Source organism: Theobroma umbraticum, unplaced genomic scaffold (genome assembly GCF_002168275.2).
Source record: "Theobroma umbraticum cultivar Fairchild unplaced genomic scaffold, ASM216827v3 scaffold_12.1, whole genome shotgun sequence".
Lineage (NCBI taxonomy): Eukaryota > Viridiplantae > Streptophyta > Magnoliopsida > Malvales > Malvaceae > Theobroma > Theobroma umbraticum.
This window is the reverse complement of record NW_018397269.1, coordinates 5,381,248-5,391,564: the sequence shown is the minus strand read 5'-3', so window position 1 is coordinate 5,391,564 and position 10,317 is coordinate 5,381,248.

Genomic DNA, 10,317 nt, shown 5'->3' with positions numbered 1-10,317 from the left:
CTCAATCTTACCTCTAAAAGCATTCCCCAGCTCCATATTTGCTCCAAATAACTCCAAAGGCTTTAAAATTTCATTATTCAAAGCTAGAGTTTTGTTTTAGAGTGAGAAAGTGAAAATTCACCAACTAAGCCTTTTGGAGTGAAATCTCTCACTTAGCACTTCAAAACCAAGATCTAGCATCGGAGTGTGAAGGCTTTGAGTGGGGTGAAATTTTAGAGAAATCAGATGAGAGAATGAAGAAATAAGAGAAAATGAAGGATTTTTCTATTTTGGGGCATTTAAGCCCAACCTTTGCTAATCTAGCACCTCAAGATCGACTATGGGAGCTTGGTATTCGATCTTGGACAAGCTTGCTAACCCCAAATATCATTTCTTACCCTAAGATCAACTACAAAGGTTCTATACTCGATCCTGGGCTAGTGCTATTATTTACCCCTAAACTTTACTTCATAGATTCGATCCTCTGTGTGTTAGAATCAACTTTTGAGGTCCAAATTCATAAAAATTGGTTATTTTGAGGTCTAAACTCATTCCAAATCTTTCCTACAACCTCCAATCATTCATATTTTACTTAAATTAACACACAATTCCATCATACACACCAATTCTCATTCATGCTCTATGTCCCATAGCATATCAATTAACATGGCATAATTTGGATACATGTCATGCTCATCTTAATGCCAAACGTATGCACTATATCATTCATGTGCCAAGTGTATGCATAACATCATTTTAGCTTTACATACTCATACATTCCTTAACCACTTTTATATAGACATAAGCATTCCTTGATTTCTTAAACATATACACTAAAGGTTTAATTTGGTTCATCAACTAGCTTAGTGTACCTTACATAATTCATATAAAAAATAGGAAGCATTACAGAAATACACTGTTTGGTGCATTGAACCACTCTTGAAATGGCATTGTTTAGGCGCAACTATCCCTTAGTGGTAATGTTTTGGCAAAATGGTGTTGTTTTGGAACTTGACCCCAAAATCCAAAGTCTTTTTCTCTCTTCATTTCCCTCTTCTTTATTCTCTTTTTAGTAAATGACTCTCTTTTCTTCTTCTTCAAACCTTAACCTAAAAACCCTATTGTGAGGCTGCCATTCATGTCATCAATGCCTTCCTTTCCTTATTCATTTCTCTCACAAACCCCTACCACGATTTTTAAAACCTTACAAATCCCAAGAATAATAAAAACAAAAACATTCGCCTACCAAAGCATTGTTCACTTTAGCGTTATCCTTTTCTTTTTTGCTTTTTTTTCTCTTTTTTTGGGATTATTGTGATTGTGTGATGCTCGACTAGTAGAAGAACTAGGAGTCTTTTTTCCTATTTTTTGGTTTTTTCTAGTACTTCCTTTTTGATGTTACGGCTAAGGTTTCTCTATTTTTTTAAGGTTTTTTCTTTCTCAGGTTCCTTCTTTTTCTTCTGGGTTTTTTTCTTCTAGGGAATGTAGGTTTTTATACCCATGATCCACTGAGCAGGGCGGGGTAGTCATACAACCACCTTGGTAGGGCACTTGAGCACACTACTAGTGTGCACAAGGCTAGCATAGTTGGGCATGGCTTTATTGCCATGCCCTAGCCTTTTCTCATTTGTTTTCTTTTTTTCTTCTTCTTTTTCATTTTTACTTAATTTTTAATTTTTGAATTTTTGAATTTTTTATTTTTATTACTTTTTTTAATTCATTTATTTAATTTTTAATATATTTTTTCAAAAATAAATGTCTACATGGCTTGGCATTTTTTCAGCTTATCTACCTCTTAAAAATAGAAGTCGAGCCAAATACGATTTTGAGAAACTCTTAAAAAATAATTTTTTTATAAAAAACCTAAACAATTAAGAGCTTTAGGAAAGACTCTAGAAAAGAGCTTTCTCTTCACTTCTTTTAAAAACATGCTAGTTTTTCAAGAGAATTTCTCTTTAAAAAAGAAGACTTCTTTCTCAATCGATCTCTCTCTCTCTACAAATCACCCCTTTCTCTCTCTCTCTCTCTCTTTATCAATGAATCTCCCTCGCTCTGTAAATCAATCCTAAAATAAATTCCTCATCTATTAAAAATAAACTCTTGACGGTAATTTTAACTAAAATTAGAGCTTATATAAGTTGTTTTGCCAAACAACTTATCTACAAAAAAGGGTTTATAAAAGTAAATTGACCAAATAGTTTTAGCTTAATTTTTAAAGTTATTATTTTTCATAAAAGCGCTATAGTAGCTTTTAGCTAAGAAAAAACCAAGCCAAGCAAGCACAAACTACTAAATTAATTTATTAAATTATTTAGTTTAAGTAGGACTAAGCAACGGTCAGTTGCTTGATAGGTTTACTAACGTCACCATTAAACTTAATCAATTAGGTAAGCCAATTCTTGAACATGAAATTGTCAAAAGACTTCTTAAAAACCTACCTAAATATTGGAAGCCAGAAATGATTACTATTCGAGAGGTTAAGGAATTATGTCATTACTCTTGATGAAATCTATGGCTTTCTTTTCACTTATGAGCTAGAGCTTAAAGAAGAAGAAGAAGAAGGCAAGAGAGAAGCCAAAGAAAGGAATAAAAACATTGCTTTAAAAGTAAGCACTCTTGAAGAAGAATTAGATAATTTATAATATGATGATGATGAAAATTGGCCATGGTAGCAAGAAGATTCAGAAACTTATAGGACAAAGAGATAAAAGACTGGCTAAGAAAAGCTACAAAAGAGATCAAAGTTCTTCATGAAAAATTAGAAATAAAAATGAGTCTATGAAAAAGGAATATGTTATATGTTTTGAGTGCAAGAAACCTGGACACTTCGAATTAGAATGCCCTTACTGAAGGAAGAATCTCTCAAGAAAAATAGAAAATTAAAGAAAGCTATGGTGGCTACAACCTAGTCTAAAAGTGATGTTTCAAGTTCAGAAGTTGAAGAAAGAGCAAACTTATGTCTGATGGACAAAGATGATGAATCTGAGGTATCTTCTACTTTTTGTGATATTTCAATTGATGAATTTCAAGAAAAATATGAATGCCTCTATGATGAATTTGAAAACCTTGCACTAAAAACAAGGCTTTAAAAGGAAAGACTACATCTCTTAAGAATGATTTAGAAAGGACAAGACATGATTTCAACTTTGTTTTTGAGCAAAAAAATTTTCTTCAAGCTGAACTAGAACACTCTAAAACATATTTTGAAATTCTGAAATTGGAACTTGAAAATAGAACTAAAGCATTGCAAAAGGCAATTGATGAAAACATTGCTTTGAAAGGTTAGAGAAAAGAAACATCAAGAAGAAATACAAACTTAAAGAAAAATTTTAATAGTTTCTCATCTAGATGTTATGTTTGTGGTAAAATAGGTCATCTTTTTTATGACTGTTATAAAAAAAGAGCACTCAAAGAACAAAAGTGATTTGGGTACCAAATGGCTCTTATATAGCAACTAACCTTCAAAGATCCATCAAGGTATGGATACCTATTAAGAAAAACTGAAATTTTTCTTGCAAGTTGACCCAAACCGAGAAGACATATGTTCAAAAGCTCAACTGAAGCAGAAGCAACCATGGTACATGGATAGTAGCTGCTCAAGACATATGACAGGGAATGAAATGCCGTTTGCTCAATTGGATAAGAAAAAGGGAGGTGTTGTATCATTTAGAGATGATTCAAAAGGCATAATTCATGGTATAGGAACTATTGGTAAGAATTCTCATGCTCAAATTAATCATGTGTTGCTTGTTAAAAGTTTAAAAAACAATCTATTAAGTATCAGTCAACTATGTGACAAATGTTTTTAGGTATATTTTGATTTATATGAATGTGAAGTTATAGATATCAGTACCAACAAAATTTCATTCACAGCAAAAAGAATAAAAATATGTATGTTATATTTCTTGAAGATCTTGAGCTAGATGGTGAGACATGTCTTATGGTAAATGATGGAAATGATAGCTGGTTATGGTATCAAAGACTTGGACATGTAAGCATGCATACCATTTCAAAACTAATGAGAAGAAATTTGGTTATTGGATTGCCTAAACTTAAATTTAAGAATGATTAGATTTGTGATTCTTGTCAGTTAGGGAAACAAGTTAGAACATTTTTCAAAGCCATAAAGATTATTTCCACCTTTAAACCTCTTGAATTGTTGCATATTGATCTATTTGGTCCAATCATCATAACTAGCTTACGAGGTAAATCATATGGTTTTGTGATAGTTGATGACTACTCTAGATATACTTGGATCTACTTCCTTGCTTACAAAAATGATGCACTATTTGCATTTGCAAATCCTTGTAAGAGAGTTCTAAATGAAAAAAGACTTCTCATTGTTAGCATTAAAAGTGATCATGGAGGTGAGTTTGAAGGAGATGATTTTGAAAACTTTTGTAATGAAAATGGGTTGGATCATAACTTTTCTGCACCTAGAACACCTCAATAAAATGAGGTTGTTGAGAGAACAAATCGAACTTTAAAAGTAATGGCTCGAGCCATGCTCAGTGAAAATAATTTATGAAAGTTTTTTTGGGCAGAAGCTGTCAATACAGCAGCCTACATTCTAAATAGAGTTTCAATAAGGGCTATGATATCTAAAACTCCCTATGAATTATACAAAAGCAAAAAATAAAGCATTTCTCATTTTAGAAGTTTTGGCTATAAATGCTTTGTTTTGGACATTGGAGAACATTTTCTTGGAAAATTTGATGCTAAGAGTGATGAGACAATATTTATAGGGTATGCACTAAACTCAAAAGCTTATAGAATTTTCAACAAAAGAACTTTAACAATTGAAAAATCCATTCATGTACTTTTTGATGAAACTAATGCCTTGCAAAAGAAAGTTTTTGTTAATGATAATGATGCAGAGAACCTTGAGAGACAAATGAAAGAAATGAGCTTAGAGAACAAGAAAAACAATAAAGAAAACTCTCTTAAAAGAGAAGCAAAAGCTCAATCTTTAGAAAATCTGCAAAAAACTGAAAGTCAGCACAATGATCTTCCAAAGAGCTGAAAATATGTCAAAGATCACCCACAAGAGCAAATTATTGGTGATCCTTCAGAAGGAGTTAAAACTAGAAGAGGAATAAAAGAAGCATGCGAATACTTAGGTTTCATTTTACAAATTGAGCCTAAAAATTCTGATGAGGCATAAAAAAAAAAACAAATCTGCATGTTGACCAAGCAAGAAGAACCTAAAAAATTTGTAAGAAACAAAGTATGGACATTAGTTTCAAGATCATTCAATCACCCAATTGTTCATACGAAGTGGGTGTTCAGAAACAAGGTAGATGAGCAAGGTAATGTAATAAGAAACAAAGATAGGCTTGTTGCTCAAGGATATAATCAAGAAGAAGGTATTTACTATGATGAAACCTTTGCTCCTGTTGCTAAGATAGAAGCCATAAGATAATTGCTTGCATTTACATGTTTCATGAATTTCAAATTTTTTTAAATAGATGTGGAAAGTGCATTTTTAAATGGTCTTATGCAAAAAGAAGTTTATGTCAAACAACCCCTTGGGTTTAAGGATTTTGAAAAGCATAATTATGTTTTCAAACTACATAAGGCCTTATATGGATTAAAACAAGCTCTAAGAGTATGGCATGAAAGACTCTCTCAATTCTCAGTTGAAAAACTGTATATCAAAAGAAATATTGATATAACACTGTTTATTATGAAATACTTGAATGATTTAATTATAGTTCAAATTTATGTGGATGATATTGTATTTGGTGCTATGAATGAACCTTTATGTAAGAACTTTGCTGAAGAAATGCAAGGTGAGTTTGAAATGAGCATGATGGGTGAACTAAAATTCTTTCTTGGCTTTCAAATCAAAAAATGTGAGGATGTTATCCTCAATAATCAAGAAAGATACATTCAAGACATGCTGAAAAGTTTGATGTGATAAAGTTGAAGTCAATTAGCACACTAATGAGTCCCTCTACCAAGCTTGATAAAGATGAAAAAGGAAAAAGTGTTGATCAAAAGCTTTATAGATGTATGATTGGCTCTTGCTGTACTTAATTGCTAACAAACATAACTTACAATTTAGTGTATGCTTATGTACACGGTTTCAATCACATCCCAAGGAGTCACATTAAGTAGCTGTAAAAAGAATCTTTAGGTACCTCTTAGATACACAAAGTTTAGGATTATGGTGTCTAAGAGGATCATCTTTTAGTCTTATTACATACTTTGATACTAATTTTGCTAGAAGTAAAATAGATAGGAAAAGCACTAGTAGTACCTATCAGTTTCTTGAAAATATGCTTATATCTTGGTCAAGTAAAAAATAAAACTCTATTGTACTTTCAACAATTGAAGCTAAATACATGTCCTTGGGAAATTATTGTGCTCAAATTATATGGATTAAACAAAAATTAAAAGATTTTGGAGTAACCATGTATAATATACCCATATTTTGGGATAACACGAGTGCTATAAACATAACAAAGATTTTGAAATTTGACATCATTTCGTTTGAGATCATGTGCTTAAAGGAGAAATTAAGATTGAATTTGTTAACACTGTGCATCAACGGTTGAATAACTTCACTAAACCTCTAAATGAAGAATGATTTTGTGTAATTAGGAAAAATCTAGGAATGCTTAAGGTAAATGAGCTTTAGGTAAATCCCTTGAGTTTTCTTTTTATAAGACAGTAGAGACTTAGTCGATCAAGAAAATCATTTAGTTGATTAAAAACGTTCTGTGTTTGTGATCTTTTTATTCAGAATGTTTAACTTAGTCATTTAAATGTAAAACTTAATCCACTAAGAAACTAAAATAACAAAAATTTATTTTAAGGAAAAAGAAAAAGAAAACGCAAGAAGAGGGAAAAGAAAACGATCTACCAGAAAGCCAAAAATTAGAGCCAAAATTTGAATTTTAAAAAGAGGATATCTGACCCTATTTAAAGAGGAAGAGTAATAAGATTTCTTAAATCCACACCCTCTCTTTATATTCTCTCTACTATGAAATTCTTATTTTCAAAACCGAAAACCTTCATCTCAAATTCTTCAAAACCTAAGTCTACAGCTATCAAGAACGATGGCCAAATTTTCATTACCAAGTGATACTTCAAAAAAGAAGAAAGGGAAACATCCCATGGAAGATAATCCACCATCCAAGGTTCAAAAGAAAAGGAAGAAGAATAAGCCAGCTTCAATAACTGAAAAAGCAAGGAAGAAACAGAAAGAGAAAGCATCGAAATCAAAGAAAAAGATGGAAAAAGGACAATCTTATAAAAAAGGTAATTCTTCATCCTCAAAGTTTGGAATAAGATTCATGAGGAAAGATTTACGAAAAATAGAGAATTCACCCATCTCTTGTGGAAAATACATTGATTGGGATAGTTTTAATGAAGTTCTAAATATCAAAGAGGGTCTGTCAAAATATTTTAAAGAAATTAAGTTTTTTTGAAAATAGAACTTATAGTGCTAGTCTTGTCAGAGAATTCAACTCTAGCATTACATCAGATAAAACTGATCTTGATGATCTAGAAGACTTTGTTGAGGATGGTATTAATGTATTTCTAAATGGGAAGGAATCTATGGTTACTACCACTGATCTGGAAAATTTGCTGAACATTGACTGTAATGTGGGAAAGTATGAAATTCTAGAGGAATATAATCCCTTATCTTTATGGGAGGTTATCACTAAGAAAAAGTAAAGATACACTTCTAGAAGTTATGCAAGTTTTATCAAAAGTCCATAAACTAGGATCCTACACTACTTTATTGCTTCAACAATTCATGGAAGAAGTGGTAGCTTTAACTATGTAAGTCTTCAAGATATATGGCTAATGGAGCATGCATTCAATGTAACTCCCCTCAATCTTGGAAGATTTATGACTGAAAGAATGAAAAGAACCTATTGTGTTGATAAAGTTAATCTGGCTTATGGAAACCTAATCACCTCTTGAGTAAAGAACAAGGGAATCTGGAACACCAGATATTAGATAAATCAAGTTAAAAGCAGAGCTAAAGCCATCTATTTGGGAAGTCTACTAAAATTGGGTACAAACTTAAAAGAGAAAAATTCATCAAAACTCCCAAGGACACCCTAGAGGATGAGTATCCCACCTCTTCTCAAACAAAATCAACCTTTTCTCAAACTCAAATAAGATGATTTTGAATTTATTGATGAGAATTAATGGCATGCTTATTAATTAGTTTGAGCGAATTTAGAAAATTGAAGATAATTTCTAAGAGCTGGCAAATTTTATGAAAGAAAAAAGAAAATCACCATCTGGTCCTGCAATTGAAGGTACCTTAGCAGCCCTAAGTCCAGTACCAACATGACAAACTACTGAGAATCTAGCTTCTCAAACTGAAGGTGATGAAACTGAACCAACTCTAGCAAGAAAACAACTTACTCTTGAACTTAAAGTTGAAGGAGAATACAATGATGATATAGAAGTGATTAGATCTCTTAATGATAATTCTAATCCTCAACAACATAATGAAACACAGAAAGCTAAGCCATCTTTAACAAATTTTGAGGAAGTATTAATTATAAATGTGTTTTATCAAATGGTGAGGGAAGAGCAAGAAGAAAAAAAAAGCAACAAGAAGTAGAACACAAAAATCAACACTTGCGAAAGCTTCCCTTGAATTAGTTCACACCACATGAAGAAGTGAACCTACTAATAAAGTAATGGGGGAAGCAACTGCATCTGCACAGGATAGACCCAAACCTACTAAAAAAGGTAAAAAGACAATGGTAATGAAAACCAGGGTCCTCAATAGAATAATGTCTTCCAGGTTGGTTGACAAAGCTAGATCCTTAGTTAAATCTTCTAGCCAGAATCCTCTCCAAGTCTTAGACACTCCTTCCCCCGATTCCTCACCCAAAAAATCATCACCTTTGTCATCTCTCAAACCACTCAATGTTCACTTTAGCACTAATAAATCCTCCGCCTCTAACTTCTCTTAAACTAGCAGACACTCCTTATTTTGCTAATGACAAAAGGGGGAGAAAGTTGAAGTAACAATATAGTAATTTAGAAATTTGATTCTAATGATGCACAATTATTAATGACATTCTGCTATTTTAACTTCTGATGGTTAATGTTTGGATGCTGGTAACTTACTCTTTGATATGATACTTTGTTATCTTTGTTGGTTTTGTTGGCATATTAATGACGTTTGATTTTAGAATAGATATCATTTGTTGATGATCATCTGTTGATGATAATTTGTTACAGTATTGGTAATATCTTGTCACTTATTATTGATTGTTCTAGAAGCTTGTGTGAATATATTATGTTAAATGTCTGAATCAATGCTTGTTATCTTCATTGAGAAATAGGTAAAAATTAGCTGACCTACTAAGTTGGATAACAAAATAACTTGAAAATATTATGCATACATTAAGGGGAAACACACACTCAGGGGGAGAAATTTTTCATCTTTTGTTGTACAAAAGGAACGAATAGGCACTATGCTATTAATCAAGGAATGTTTTGTCATTATCTAAAAGGGAGAGATTGTTGGCTTCTTAAGTTTTTATGATAATAAAACATTCTCACTCATTTATATCTAACTATACTACTTGAGTGTGCAGGATGAAAATGTAAGTCAATAATAACTTAATCACTAAAAAGCAAATATCAAAACTCATAAGAATAAGGAGCTACAAATGAGCCATAACTAGAAGCCTCTTTGTTGGATAACCAAGGGAGTTAGTTAGCTAAAACTCAAAAGTGAATTTGACTACTTCAAAGACAATAAGCTCTTAATCAGTTAAAATCTTTCTTAACCAATTAACAGAGTAAAGTAGATTGCGAGACAGAGAAGACTTAATTGATGAAGAAGTATGGTTAACCAACTAAAAGCTCACATTCAAAAATTTGATTATGAAATAGAGAAGACTTGGTAAATTAAGAAGTATTGTTTGTCAGTTAAGAGCTCTCTACCAGAAAAGTTGATTACCAGACAAAGAAGACTTAATCGATTAAGAAACATGGTTAGTCAACTAAGAGCATACTGTTTGAAAATTTAAATTTGAATGCTTAAGGACAGACTAACAACTAGAATCAACTCTAAACTGTTTCCAATGGTTTAAAGCTATCAACATCCATCAGAGTTGGTTTTTTAAGTATAAAAGACATCCCCAATAGCTAAAAAGAAGATGAGATGCTTCCAAGATAAAAAAAGCTCAATAATAGCAAAAACTTCTCTCAACTCTTATTGCTTTTCACTTCAATCTTTGTAATAAAGTTTAGCACTTTATCTTGTACCCTTCAGATCAAGTTAGTGATCATAGTTACCTTTTTGTATCTGTTCTCCTTAATTACTTAGAGTGTGCGAGTCACTCTAAG